The sequence below is a fragment of the Protopterus annectens genome, chromosome 9.part0 (genome assembly GCF_019279795.1).
Source record: "Protopterus annectens isolate FY-2018-M chromosome 9.part0, PAN1.0, whole genome shotgun sequence".
Classification (NCBI taxonomy): Eukaryota; Metazoa; Chordata; order Ceratodontiformes; family Protopteridae; genus Protopterus; species Protopterus annectens.
Window position 1 is genome coordinate 435,274,344 of NC_056743.1, and position 13,577 is coordinate 435,287,920.

Here is a 13,577-nt window from a genome sequence, read left to right on the forward strand (position 1 = left end):
CTAGTAGACCGACTACAGATTCCTTTGTGCACTTGTCAATATGTGGATATGCACCTTGCCTTTAAAATCAGTTTAAGTGGTACAACTGCATTCACGCCCGGAGGGTGATCTGCTCAGAGCCAGTTCACCTCATATATTTCAGTCCTGTTGCTTATATCTCCACCTGTAGGGACCTTCAAAGACACTATCAATGGCTTTAAACATGAAGGAATGTAGGGGATACTGAATGACATGCTTTGCCAAATAGTTTTTGTGATCCTTATGCTGGATATTTCTCAGATGGAGCAGCACTCTATCCTTGAATTGTTGGTTGGTTTTGCCTACATGATAAGCAGAACACTTTAAACAAGTAGCTAAGTAAATAATATGTTTACTATTACAGGTAGCACTGCATGAAAAACAATAATCTGAAGTAGTTAACTTCATTTTATCAGCAACCTGTGGGTATCGGATCCAACCTGGATCCGAGCCGGCAGCTTTCCAAGCTAAAGATCCGAGCTCCAAGCTCCTCCCCCTTACCCATATTACCCTGCTACCTCCTTCCAGCCCTCAGATCTCATTTGCCGCGGCTTCTATAAGCACGAGTGATGAGCTCCTTGCGATTAGGTAAGATAGGGATAGGAATTTTCTCTACCTTTTTACCAGTTTAAAAAGTGTGTGTGTGTGATAGTTGATCCTTAGACTAGTTTAGTTTAGTAAATCAAAATAGCAGGACTGAGCGAAAACAAGTGTAACACTTAAAGTTCAAAGTACTTTATTATCAATAATTAATAAGATAAGCTTTGCTGTGTAGCTTCATCAGATCTTACATTCATTCTAAGATTCCACATCTTATATATACACAGGTTTTAAACAATTAACCAATCAAGTAAGTTAATTGGTATGATTATTTAAAGAAGCAGGCAAACATCAAAGACCTAGCTTAATATACAAATCTAATAAAGATAAAATCATTTACCAGCATAGCAGCAGCCTCTATTATTAGTTTAGTTTAGTTTAATTTAACTTTAGTGTATTCCCCTTCCCCTTATCTGTATGTTAGGGAGTGTGATTGTGGTAGACATGGCCGAAGGCCCTAAGGCCATCTTTTCCAAATGCTCTGAGTGTGGCCATAAGCTGTCCCCAGCCGATGGCCACACTCAGTGTGTTCTTTGCATGGGGGTTGCACATTTGCCATTAGGCTGCCAGATATGTGTTTCCTTTAACCCCCGGGCTCTGAGAGACAGGAAGAACAAGTTAATCTTAGCGGGCCTTTTACCCGCGAATTCTGCTTGTTCCTGTTCTCCCTCAGTGGCGCCAGTCGCGGCTCCGGCTGTTCAGCCAACAGTTCCTGCTCCCCTGGCTGGGACTCACCCTCCCACTGTATCCCAGAGAGAGAGGGACCCTTGAAAGAAAGGGAAGAGAGATAGAAAGAGGGAGAAAGAGAGAGACAAAGACAGGGAGAGGTATAGGAGCCACAAGCGGTGGGCCGACTCAGCCCCCTCCGCCCCGCCGGCTAAGCAGCTCTATTCTCCCTTGAAGGTTCCCAGGTCCTCCTCCTCTCGGCTTCATTTCCCACGTTTCTCTCCAGAGCTCGAGATGGAGCCCCGGCCACTTTTGAGGTCATCGAAGCGGCCTTCCCGGCCAGCCTCGGCGGCCTCTTCTAGGTCTACGAGAAGCCTTTCTGACACGGACATGGACCGGGTGATGCGTCGCTTCCTTCAGGCCCAGATGCAGATGGGAGTGCTCTTGCCTCGCCCCCCCCCCTGGGGAGGAGCTTGGCCCCCTTCTTCGCCCCCATTGCTCCTTCTCCGATCCATTATCAGGTTTCTGAGCTGTTGGATCCGAGTAGCCTCTGAGCTGGGGAGTCGGCACCGATAGTAATCGCTACTCCGACGCAGGCCTTACCCTTGAGTTTATCGGGTCCCTTTTCGGATCCGAGCTCTCGGGGCCGTGAGCCGAGCCTTGGATCCAGAGGGGTGAGTTGGCTTCGATGCGGTCGGAGCACACTTCCCTTTCAGGTCCAATCGCTTTGGCTCTGGCGCCGATCCACACGTCGGATCCGAGGGGGCTGCTCTCGGATCCCAGGGAGGGTGGTTCACCTTCGGCTTTCGACGTGGTGGAGAGGTTCCTCTCGAGGGATTCGAGGCCCCCGGCTCATGCTACGGATCCACCCGCCATTCCCTCGCAGATGGACCTGTCTTCCATCATCCGGCCCCAGGGACAGTGTGCGTCTACGCCCCAGCTAGTTCCTGTAGAGGAGCATGACCCCGTTGGTGAGCCCTCCTCGGACAGTCCCACCGAGGAGTTCCCTCACAAACAAAAGTGTAAGAGGATGCACTTGGACTCCCCCGAGTCCCTCACGGAAGACACTGACTTGGAGGAAGGGGAAGGTTCCCCCAGGTCACCCCCCCGAGGACCTCTCCTTTGGAGACATTATGGAGATGCTGCGCATTAGAGGGGGGTGGTCAGCCCAGAAACCTTCCTCAGATGAGTCAGTGTTTCTGGAGGCATTTGACGCAGGCCCGTCTACCTCTTGGGTGTCACCTCCGGCCGACCCTCTGGTAGACCTAATTACTACCAGGGCGTGGAAGGAACCGGACACTGTAGAGCCAATCCCCAGGAGACCAGATAAGATCCTTAGTCCCCCGACAGACAAGACAGCATGGAGTAAAGGTTCCCCGGTAGATGCCATGGTGGTGTTGGCGGCTGCCACCAAGAAGGAAATGGCACAGGATAGCTCCTCGGTCCATCCTCCCGACAAGGAGTCTCGGACAATGGATCGCATCAGAAAGCGAATGTTTGCTTCAGCCACCTTTTCCATAAGGGCACTGAATTACTTGGCACACGTGATTAGGCTTCAGCGGGATCTACTAAAAGAGTACGCTGGGTTTCCCCTGGAGTCTATGTCGGTCGAGGACAAACAAACTTTCTCGGCTCACATGGCTACTCTAAAATCGATATCCAACACATCTATGCGGCTTCTCTCCCATGCCACGGAGGGGTCAGCTAGAGCCAGCGGAGCAGGCATTGCCTTATGGCATCATGCCTGGCTCCGACTTTATGACTTTGCGGAACCCTTCAAGGCGTCCTTCGCGAACACTCCCTTTGACGGTTATACACTGTTTGGCAAGACCGTCCGCGATACGCTGCTCCAGAGCGAGAAAGACGGGAAGATGCTGTCTACTGTCGGAATCCGATTCTCGGCTCCTCAAAGGTCCTTTTCCAGGAACCAGAGAGGACAAAAGAAGATGTGGTTCCGGAAATCTCAGCAGTCCTGTTACGGCAGGCAGGGGAGGACAAGGTGGACGCCAGCCCAGAGGCAGAGGGGGGCCGAAGAATTTCGGGTCGAGGGAACCTTTTTCCGACCAACCCGCGCAGCAACCCTGAGGGGTTGCCAGACTGCTCCTCTCTGGAGGCAGTCAGGGGGCATTTCTCGGAACACCTAGCACAATGGGAGTCCATCACGACAGATTGCTGGGTGCTCCGAATAATATCCAGAGGTTACTCTATCCCCTTCATAAATCTTCCCCCTCAGTTGAGGCGGCTCCCCGATGTTCCACCCAGTCAGAGGGAGGCGGCGGCTTTAGAAATAAAGAAGCTGCTAAGAAAAAGGGCCATCCAGCACGTCCCCCCAGGCCAGACCGGATTAGGCAATTACTCCAGGTTCTTTTTGGTGCCAAAAAAGATGGGGGACTTAAGACCAATTCTCGACCTGTCTACATTGAACCTGTTCATTGCCAAAGAGAAATTCCAGATGGTCACTCTTCAATCTATTCTTCCCCTTCTGCAGGAGAATGACTGGATGTGCTATATAGACCTCAAGGATGCATGCTACCACATTCTCATGGACAGGTGATCCAGGAGTTTTCTTCGCTTTCGGTTGGGGGCCAGTCATTATCAGTTCAGGGTCCTCCCTTTTGGCCTCACCACAGCCCCCAGTTTGTTCACCAAAGTCATGGCAGTTGTAGCGGCCCACCTGAGGCTTCAGGGAATACAGGCCTTTCCTTACCTGGACGACTGGCTCCTCGCCACTCCCACCAGGCATCTACTATGCTCAGCCAGGGATTGCTTCCTGCTCTTGGCCCACCAGTTGGGGATCACTATAAATTACAAAAAATCGTCCCTTCAACCTGTTCAGGTCCTGGACTTCATAGGGGCCAGAATAGATGCATTTCAGTCCAAGGCCTTCTTGACATCAGACAGACTCCGCAATTTAGCTCTCCACGTCTTAGCACTTCTACAATCTCCGGCCCCACTAGCGGAAGTAGTCCTGAGAGCCCTAGGGTCCATGGCAGCAGCTATCAACCTTTCACCCCTAGCCCGCTTGAACATGAGGGTTCTGCAATGGACCTTACAGGTCCACTGTGGTCCATCCTTCGACATCTGTTGGACTCCCCGATTCCCCTCAGCAGAGTTTGCAGGGACTCCCTACTTTGGTGGCTCCATTCCCAAGAACTTCGGGAAGGGCGGCTGTTTTTGATGCCTCAACCCCAAGCCACGGTGACCACGGATGCTTCTCACCTGGGATTGGGGGGCATTGCATGGGCAGAACTGTCCAAGGTAAGTGGACTCAGAGACCGTTCTGCATATCAGTGTTCTGGAGATGAGGCAATGCTTCTAGCGTTGCAAGCTCTCCATGCCCTTCTTCCTCAGGGGACTATTGCAATTCAGACAGACAACATGTCAGTGGTCTGGTACATCAACAAACAGGGGGGGACCAGGTCTTACCTTCTTTGCCGAGAGGCCATGAGAGTTTGGGAGTGGGCGATATCCACCAACCGTTTTCTGCTAGTAACGCACATTCCAGGTTGGTCCAACATTTTAGCGGACAAGCTGATTCGAACTATCCTCTCGCCTTACGAGTGGTCTCTGAACCCCTTAGTAGCGAAACAGATCTTCCTCAAATGGGGTCAATCTTGCTGCGATCTCTTCTCATTGCCTTTGAATGCAAAGTGCAGTGAGTTTTTCACTCTAATTCCCCCGCTGGGGGAGAGCCCCAGAGACGCTCTAGTTCATGCTTGGCCACCCGGTCTTCTTTGTTCTTATCCTTCTCTTCCGTTAATGACAAAATTCTTACAGAAAGCTCGTCAGTTGGGGAGCAAGGTTATACTCATAGCCCCGTTCTGGCCTCAGCAAACCTGGTTCCCGTACCTACGGTCTCATCTCATAGCTCCTCTTTGGATTTTGGATCCCATTCTGGATCTGATCTCTCATCCTTCGGGATTGAAAACTCTGAATCTGGACGACCTCAAGCTCTCGGCTTGGTTGATCCAGTTGCGTTAGTGGCTAGGGCTCCCGGTATCTCGTCAGCAGTTAAATCCATCCTGGTGGCGGCGCATAAGCCTTCTACCAGGAAGGTCTACAACAGTAAATAGAAATGTTTTTCTATCTGGGCCTGGCGTAGGAATTTGGACCTTTTTATGGCTCCCATTCCAGCAGTACTTGAATTTCTATTTCACATTTTCCATCAAGGGGCCAGTTCTTCTACTGTGAAGGTTCAAATGGCAGCCTTTTTCCACTTCCACATCGGGGGCAATCTTGGTCCTTTAGCTTCCACGAAGATCTGTAAGACTTTCTTAAAGGGCACCTTTCTTTTAAGACCTCCTGTCAAGAATGCGGTTCCTCCATGGGACCTAACTTTAGTCCTTCAGGCTCTAACTGGTCTGCCCTTTGAACCTGCAGCTTCTGTTGATTTAAAGTTCTTGTCTTGGAAAACTGCCTTCTTAATTGCTATTACCTCAGCTAGAAGGGTATCTGAGCTTCAGGCCCTTTGTACTAAACCCCCGTATCTTGTCTTCCATAAGGACAGAGTATCTCTCAGGACTAATCCTTCCTTCTTACCTAAAGTGGCTTCCGAGGCTAACATCAACCAATCCATTAATCTGCCTGTTTTCTTCCCTAACTATCAGAACAAGGGGGAGTACAGACTACATTCATTAAATGTGCATAGACAATTGCGCTTTTACTTGCACAGAACAGCTGCCTCTCGCAAGTCGGAGCAGCTCTTTGTTTCCTTTGCTAAGCCATCCTTGGGTAAACCAATAACGAAGGTGACTCTAGCTAGATGGATATCTCACTGCATTTTGCTCGCATACAAAATTTCTGGTCGACCGGAGCCCTTGGGAGTTCATGCTCATTCTACCCATTCTATGGCTACCTCTGCTGCGTTTTGGTCAAGAGTTCCCTTGGATGACATCTGTTCTGCGGCTACTTGGGATTCTTCTCATACCTTTATTTTGCATTATAAATTAGATCTGATATCCAGAGGGAGGGTGGCCTTTAGCTCTGCAGTGCTCCGGAATATTCTTCCTTGAGGACCTCCCAAGTTTTTTGGTAGCTGGGGACTCTGTCCCACAGGTTGCTGATCAAATGAAGTTAACTACTTCAAATAAAGAAGTTATGTACTCACCATAACGTTCCATCTGAGTAGGTAACTTCATTTGTCAGCAACTGACCCCCCTCCTTCCCCCTAACCTGGTCCTTTGGTTATCTGAATCCTACAATGATTCAGCCTGTTGGTATTCGCTAGGTTAGGATGTTTTTTTGATTGTTGTTTTGTCTTGGTGAAATTGTATAATGGGCAAACTCGATCTGAGGGCTGGAAGGAGGTAGCAGGGTATTATGGGTAAGGGGAGGAGCTTAGAGCTCGGATCTTTAGCTTGGAAAGCTGCCAGCTCGGATCCAGGTTGGATCCGATACCCACAGGTTGCTAACAAATGAAGTTACCTACTCAGATGGGACGTTATGGTGAGTACATAACTTCTTTTTCCAGTCCTGTAATGGGATGTTTGAATAAACTGTTGGTATGTGTCACAGGGCAGGCTATACACCTGCCACATTTGAAAGTTCCTTTTTTATTGATAGAACTTTTTCTAGAAAAACCATCTTTCGTACATAGTAAGCTTTTCAAGTTCTTTTTGTTTTTAAAAAAGAATGTTGGCCTTTCTCCCACTATTTCATTCAGTTTTTCATCTTGGGTCAAGCACTGGCCAAAACTTTTTGACAATGTTACATATATGCCTTGAATCATTACTATATGTGAGCATGAGACCAAGGGCTTGCTGTCCTTCGGAAATGTTATTGGATGGCATCTGTGCTTTCCTGTTAGGAAAAATAGGGTTGTCTTTTTCCTTTTCCTTTTCTTAAGTTTTCTGTTAATTTTGGTTTCATTGAGATGTCTTTAGTTACATAACTTCTCTCCTTTAAATGACACTCCAAATTGTAACCTTTTTGCATTCATAACCTGTGTCTTTAGTACACAGTCTTGAAATGCATGTGGCTTGATTCTCCATTATATTCTTAAAAACATGTCCAGGATGCATACTATTCCGGTGTAAGTAATGGTTCCTCCATGTTCCTTTCCTATGGATTGATGTCTCTATGCCAGATGTCAGATCCAGTTCTATCTTCACATCTAAGAAATCAGTTGTTTCTTTGGAACTATTAACTGTGAACTTAAGATAGTCAATAGAGTGGTTCAAATAATCTGTGAATAGCATCGATTGTGAATCAACACCTTTCCACAATATAAAGATGCCATCCACAAAACCCCCATAGAATATCAAGTGTTCTTTCCATGGATTTCTGTCAGAAAGTACATGCTCTTGCTCCCATTGTGCTAATACAAGGTTCAAGTAACTGTTCGAACAAGGGGTCTCCATGGCTACCCCCAGCTTTGCCAAAAGTATTCCTTCCCATAGGAAAAACATTGATGTGAAGTTGTTCAGTCTCACTGTTTATTCCTATATGTGGGTTCAGAGCCGATCCATCAGCTCCGAGTCGGCCGCTTTACTAGCTAAAGATCTCAGAATAGCTCGAGGCCAGGCCCCTATCCCATGATGCTCTCGGTCCTACTCCAGATCTAGTTTGCCACTGCAACTGATTGCAAGGTCTAAGGAGAGCTCGGGCCAGTAGAATTTATTTCTTTATCTTTGACCTAAATTTTGCAAGTGTTTTTTCTCAAAAAGTTGGATATTTACCTTAGTGGATATTCTTATAAGGTTTTAGGCAGTTAACCTCTATTTTCGTTAGTATAACTCCACGTTATTTACGGTGCAGTTTGCTCTAGGCCTTTGGCCATTTTTCTTCGTTTGTTAATTCGGCTTAGAATTTAAATTACAGAGCGGTTTGCTCTAGGCCTTTGGCCGTTTTTTCTTTATCTATACAGTTTGAAGTGTGCATTTAATATTACTACCCTATCCCTTTGAATTAAAATAGTAATAGTTAGTGTGTGTGTGTGTGTGTGTGTGTGTGTGTGTGTGTGTGTGTGTGTGTGTGTGTGTGTGTGTGTGTGTGCGTGCTATCTTTGTTACATATATACATATAGATAGTGTGAAATACTGAACTTTTCTTATCCCTGATTGAGCAGTGACTTTATATCTGCGTTCGGTTTGTGCAGATTGCTGTTGTTTTTTTGTGCATTTGTTGTGATCAAAGTTGATCAGGGCTCTGACAACTTCTATTGTTTCTAATATGGCGGATCAGAAGGAAAAACAGAGGTCTGGCTTCAAGAAGTGTAATTGTGGACAGAAGATGTCTATTACAGATGGACACGTTAATTGTGTTTTTTGTTTGGGGCCTGTACACCTCCAAGAAGATTGCTCTATCTGCCACTCCTTCAGCAGTAGGGTCTTATTAGAATGGCGAAGGAAGTTGGTAGATAGAGGCTTGTTGAAGCCTGACTTTCAAGATTCACTGGATAAGGCTGACCAGACCTCCAAGTCCTGAAGAGGTCAAAGTCCTTGAAGGTGTCCTTGGAGCCCAGGTCATCAGCTCCTAGTAATTCTGTGAGGGCGCGGTCACCGGCTTCGCAGTCTTCAGAGCCGTGCACCGAACAGATGCCTCGGAGCCAGTCCCCGGTCTTGGTACTGGTCTCCGAGACTTTGAAGTCTCCAATCCTTCAATCCGTGGCATCTAATGCTCTTTTGACCCGTTCGTCGAGGCCCCTTTCCGATGTCGATGTGGACAGGGTGATGCAGAGGCTTTTAGAGAACCTGGCATTGGCTATCGGCTTCATCCCAATTGGGTTCGAAGCCTGAGACTGTCCCACTGGCTGTGACTACTCCTCCTCTGAGCCGAGCAGGGCCTTTGGAGCCGGAAGAGGAGGATCTGATTATTGTGGAGCCTTTGGAGCCGAGGCCTATCCCAGTGCCTTCGGCTCCTTCAACCCTGACTTCTTCGGTTCCGTTAGATAAATCACTGAGCCGACTTCAACCCTGACTTCTTTGGTTCCGTTAGAAGAATCTCGGAGCTGACACTCTCTCATCGGCTCTAGGGGGAGAGTTGAACCGATGCGTCGGTTCTGACCCTTCCTCTCGAGGCTTTGGTGGAGATGAGCTCGGCTCCATCGTCTGGTTCGGAGCCCATTTTCTCGGCACCGGGGAGGCTGCCGTCTTCTACGGAACCGGCGTCTTCCTCGGGTTAAAGCAGCAGTGCTTTTGATCCCATGAGGAGGGTTATGTCATCTAAGACACTCACATCGTCAGGTCCCTCCTCTTCCTTCCCTAAAGTGCCTTCTTCTGTCTCTACACCTCACATTCCTGTCAAGCGTCAAGATCCAGAGCCTCAGGTACCCGCATTGGATGACCCCTGCTCTACTGAGACTTCACCAGAAGCTCCCACTGATGAAGTTCCCAGAAAAAGATTATGCAAGAGGAGACATATAGATTCCCCTCAGGAATCTTTGACATCAGGCACCGACTTAGAGGAATCAGAAGGATATCCATGGTCCTCTTCGGAGGATATCTCCTTTGCGGATATCTTGGAAGTCCTAAAGCAGAGGGGTGACTGGCAGCCCTTTAGCCCTACTGAGGATGAGTCGGGGCTCCTGAAGGCCTTTGGGTCTCAACCCTCCACCTCCTGGGTGACTCTGCCCTTCGGCGACCTAATGGATTTAGTCACTCGAAGGGCGTGGGAGTCTCCTGATTCCGTGGTACCGGTCCCTGGGAGGCCTAATAAATTTATCACCTCCCCCCAAGACAAGATGTTTCTCACTAAGGGAGTCCCCGTTGATGCCATGGTGGTGGTGGCGGCGGCCACCAAGAAAGAGATGTCAGAAACCTCTTCCTCTGTCCATCCTACTAATAGAGACTCTAGGGCGATGGACAGATACGGGAAACACATCTTTAGTTCTGCGACATTTGCCATGAGATCGCTTAACTATTTAACCCATTTCACCCATCTTCAACGAGATCTCCTCAAAGAGCTTGGAGATACTGTAAAGGGCAACACAGATGATGCTGTCTCTGAGAAGGTGACGGCACAGCTTAACACCCTTAATTCTATTGTGAACTCGTCCATGCGGCTCATTTCTTATGCAGCCGATGGATCGAGCCAAGCAGCAGGTTCAGTGATAGCTCTGCAGAGACAATCCTGGATGCGCTTATGCTCCTTTGCGGAAGCCTTCAAGTCTTCCTTTGTCAACACTCCATTTGATGGCTCTTCCTTGTTTGGGCCCAAAGTCAAGGAGACTGTCACTAGGTGTGAGCAGGAGGGAAAGACTATCTGACGTAGGAGTCCGTTTTACCACCTCTACTAGACCATTCCCCAAAGGGCAGAAAGGTGGGAAAATGTGGTTCCGAAAATCCCAAGGAGCTTTCCAGAACACACGTAGTGAACCCCCCTCCAGGGGCAGAGGAGGGGGCAATAACAGAAGATGGCCGCCCTGGCAGCAGACGGGGTCCGCAGAATCAGGGTGACAGGGAGCAGTTCCTTGGCAAGCCTTACCAATGCTCCTGAGAGGAGGCCCGACTGTCCTGCTCTGGAGGCAGTCGGGGGTCACCTGGCTTTGTATCCGGATGTCTGGCTAGGAATTACAACAGATTCTTGGGGTACAAAGCATAGTTACCAGAGGTTATTTCATTCCATTTCTACGAAGCCCGCCTGTCGGCACAAAAATCCCAGATGTTCCACCCAGAATCAGGGATCAAGCAGCCATAGAAATCCAGAGGCTGCAGGAAAAGAGAGTCATCCATCCAGTCCCAGCAGACCAGATAGGATCTGGAACTTACTCCAGATTCTTTTTAGTTCCAAAGAAGACGGGGGACTGGAGACCCATCTTGGATCTCAGCAGACTCAACACATTTGTAGAGAAGGGAGAAGTTCCGGATGGTCACGCTCCATAGATCTCAAGGATGTGTACTACCACATCAAAATGGCCAGGCCATCCAGAGATCATCTGCGTTTCCGGCTGGGAGCCAGTCACTACCAATTCAGAGCACTGCCTTTGGACTCATAACAGCCCCCAGAGTGTTTACCAAATGCATGGCAGTAGTTACGGCTCACTTGAGATGTCTAGGATTCCGAATGTTTCCATATCTGGACGACTGGCTCCTTACCGCCACTTCCAGGCATCAACTAATTATGTCCAGGGATCACACTCTCAATCTCTGCTCTCAGTTAGGCATCACTATCAATTTCGAAAAATCTGCATTGTTGCCATCGCGGCATATATCCTTTATCAGAGCAGAACTAGACACTACCACCACCACAGTAAGATTACCCCTGGACAGAATAACCTCTTTACAGATGTCCTTCAAGAATGCAACTGCAGCCCTGACATATGGGTTGTCCTGCCTCAGGCAGCCCTTCGGTCGGCCAGATTCCAAAGTCTGGGTCCGGCGTCGGCCGATGTCGCCTCCTCCCCGACGTCAGAGCTGCTGGAGTATAAAGGCATCCGCCGACGCCATCTTCTTCAGTCTTTCTTGCCACGCGGTGCCCGAAGCAGAAGCAGTTCGCAAGTGCTGGTCAGTCAGCTCCTGTGTTTTCAGTTACCGAAGTCATCTAAAAGCTAAGTACCCCGTTGGGGAACATTTTTTCTAACCTCAGATTTCTTGCAGGAACAGAGCATTATCAATTCTCAGCATTGCCGTTTGGCTTATCTACTGCACCCAGAGTATTCACGAAATGCCTGGCATCAGTAGTTGCACATTGCAGACTCCAGGGGATTCAAATATACCCTTACCTGGACGACTGCCTCATACAAGCAGACAGCAAACAAGCATTGATAAAAAACTTGGACTATGTCATTTAGTTGCTACAGCCTTTGGGATACACAGTCAACATTCAAAAATCAAGACTATTACCATCCCAAGAAATTATTTTTCTAGGAGCAAAACTGGACACACAATTACAAATGGCTTTCCTCACAGAGGAGAAACAACAGCATTTACCGGATTACTTCAAAAGCCTAGCAAAACTTACCCAGCTGACCGCAAGGAAGATCCTGCAGGCCCTGGGTTTCATGGCATCTTGCATCCTTCTGATCCCTCTGGCAAGACTACACATGAGAAAGCTACAATGGTATTTAAAAAGCTTATGGTCTCAACACAGCCACAGCCTAGAAGACGTAATACCACTCATTCCATGCCTGCAAAGGGAATTTTTGTGGTGGGCTCAGGCAAGCCATCTAAACCAAAGCATGCCCTTCAACAAAGTTCAAACAAGTCAAACCATTACAACAGACGCCTCAGATCATGGATGGGGGGCGAACATGGAGGACAGATGCATTCAAGGTCAGTGGACTCCCACGGAAATGCCTCTGCACATAAATCAAAAAGAGATGTTGGCAGTGATGCATGCAGTAGAAGCCTTTGGAAAATCTCTGCAACAAGGCCATCTGCTAATAAGGACAGACAACATCACAGTCATGTGGTATATAAACAAACAAGGAGGCACTCACTCGTACCCCCTCTGCAGACTAACAATGGCTCTTTGGGAAAAGTCCCTGAAACTGAACATCCATTTGCAATCCCAGTTTGTTCCAGGCAAGGACAATGTACTGGCGGACAGGTTGAGCAGAAATTTCGTGGATCCACACGAATGGATGCTGCATCCACACATTTTCTCACAAATAACTGCATGGGGAAGACCGGACATAGATCTATTTGCTTCTCATCTCAATCACCACCTGGACAGGTTCTGCTCAAGGACACACCATTCTCTAGCCTGGAGAACGGATGCTCTCTCCTTCAGCTGGAATACCCTAAAAATCTATGCATTCCCTCCTCTACCATTACTGACCAAGGTGTTACTGAAGATCAAAGCAGAGCAACCAAAAGGAATACTGATAGCTCCAGATTGGCCGAGACAGCATTGGTATCCCTTGCTACTGAGCATAACTCACACCAAACCGTGGCCCTTGCCCCAATGGCCTCTGCTCCTAACTCAACACAATTACAGGACTGTTCATCAAAACCTGCAAACATTGCAACTGACAGCTTGGAGGGTTCCATGACTTTGTCCCATGTCCCCCTCTCCGAAAAGGTTCAGGAAATCTTGCTGGAAGCACGCAGACCTTCCACCAGAAAAACCTATTCGGCCAGGTGGAAGAGATTCATCATCTGGAATGCCAAAAAGGGACAGGATGCATCAGTGATGAGCATACCTCAGATATTAGAATACTTGGCAGAAATGTTTCATAGTGGCCTCTCATATTCTTCCATTAAAAGCCACGCTTCAGCAATCTCAGCAAATTACAACTGTGATCCACCTGTGTTTTCGCATCCCTTGCTAAGACAGTTTCTAAGAGGGATAAAGAATATCAAACCTCCCAGAAAACCACCAGTTCCTGCATGGGACCTCAACTACATCTTGGA

General features: G+C 48.2%; 1 protein-coding gene across 2 annotated transcripts in view; it reads left to right on the plus strand.

The window, feature by feature from the left end:
• ENKD1 (enkurin domain containing 1) overlaps positions 1–13,577 on the plus strand; it is a 774,007-nt gene that overhangs the window by 341,881 nt on the left and 418,549 nt on the right. The window lies entirely within an intron of this gene.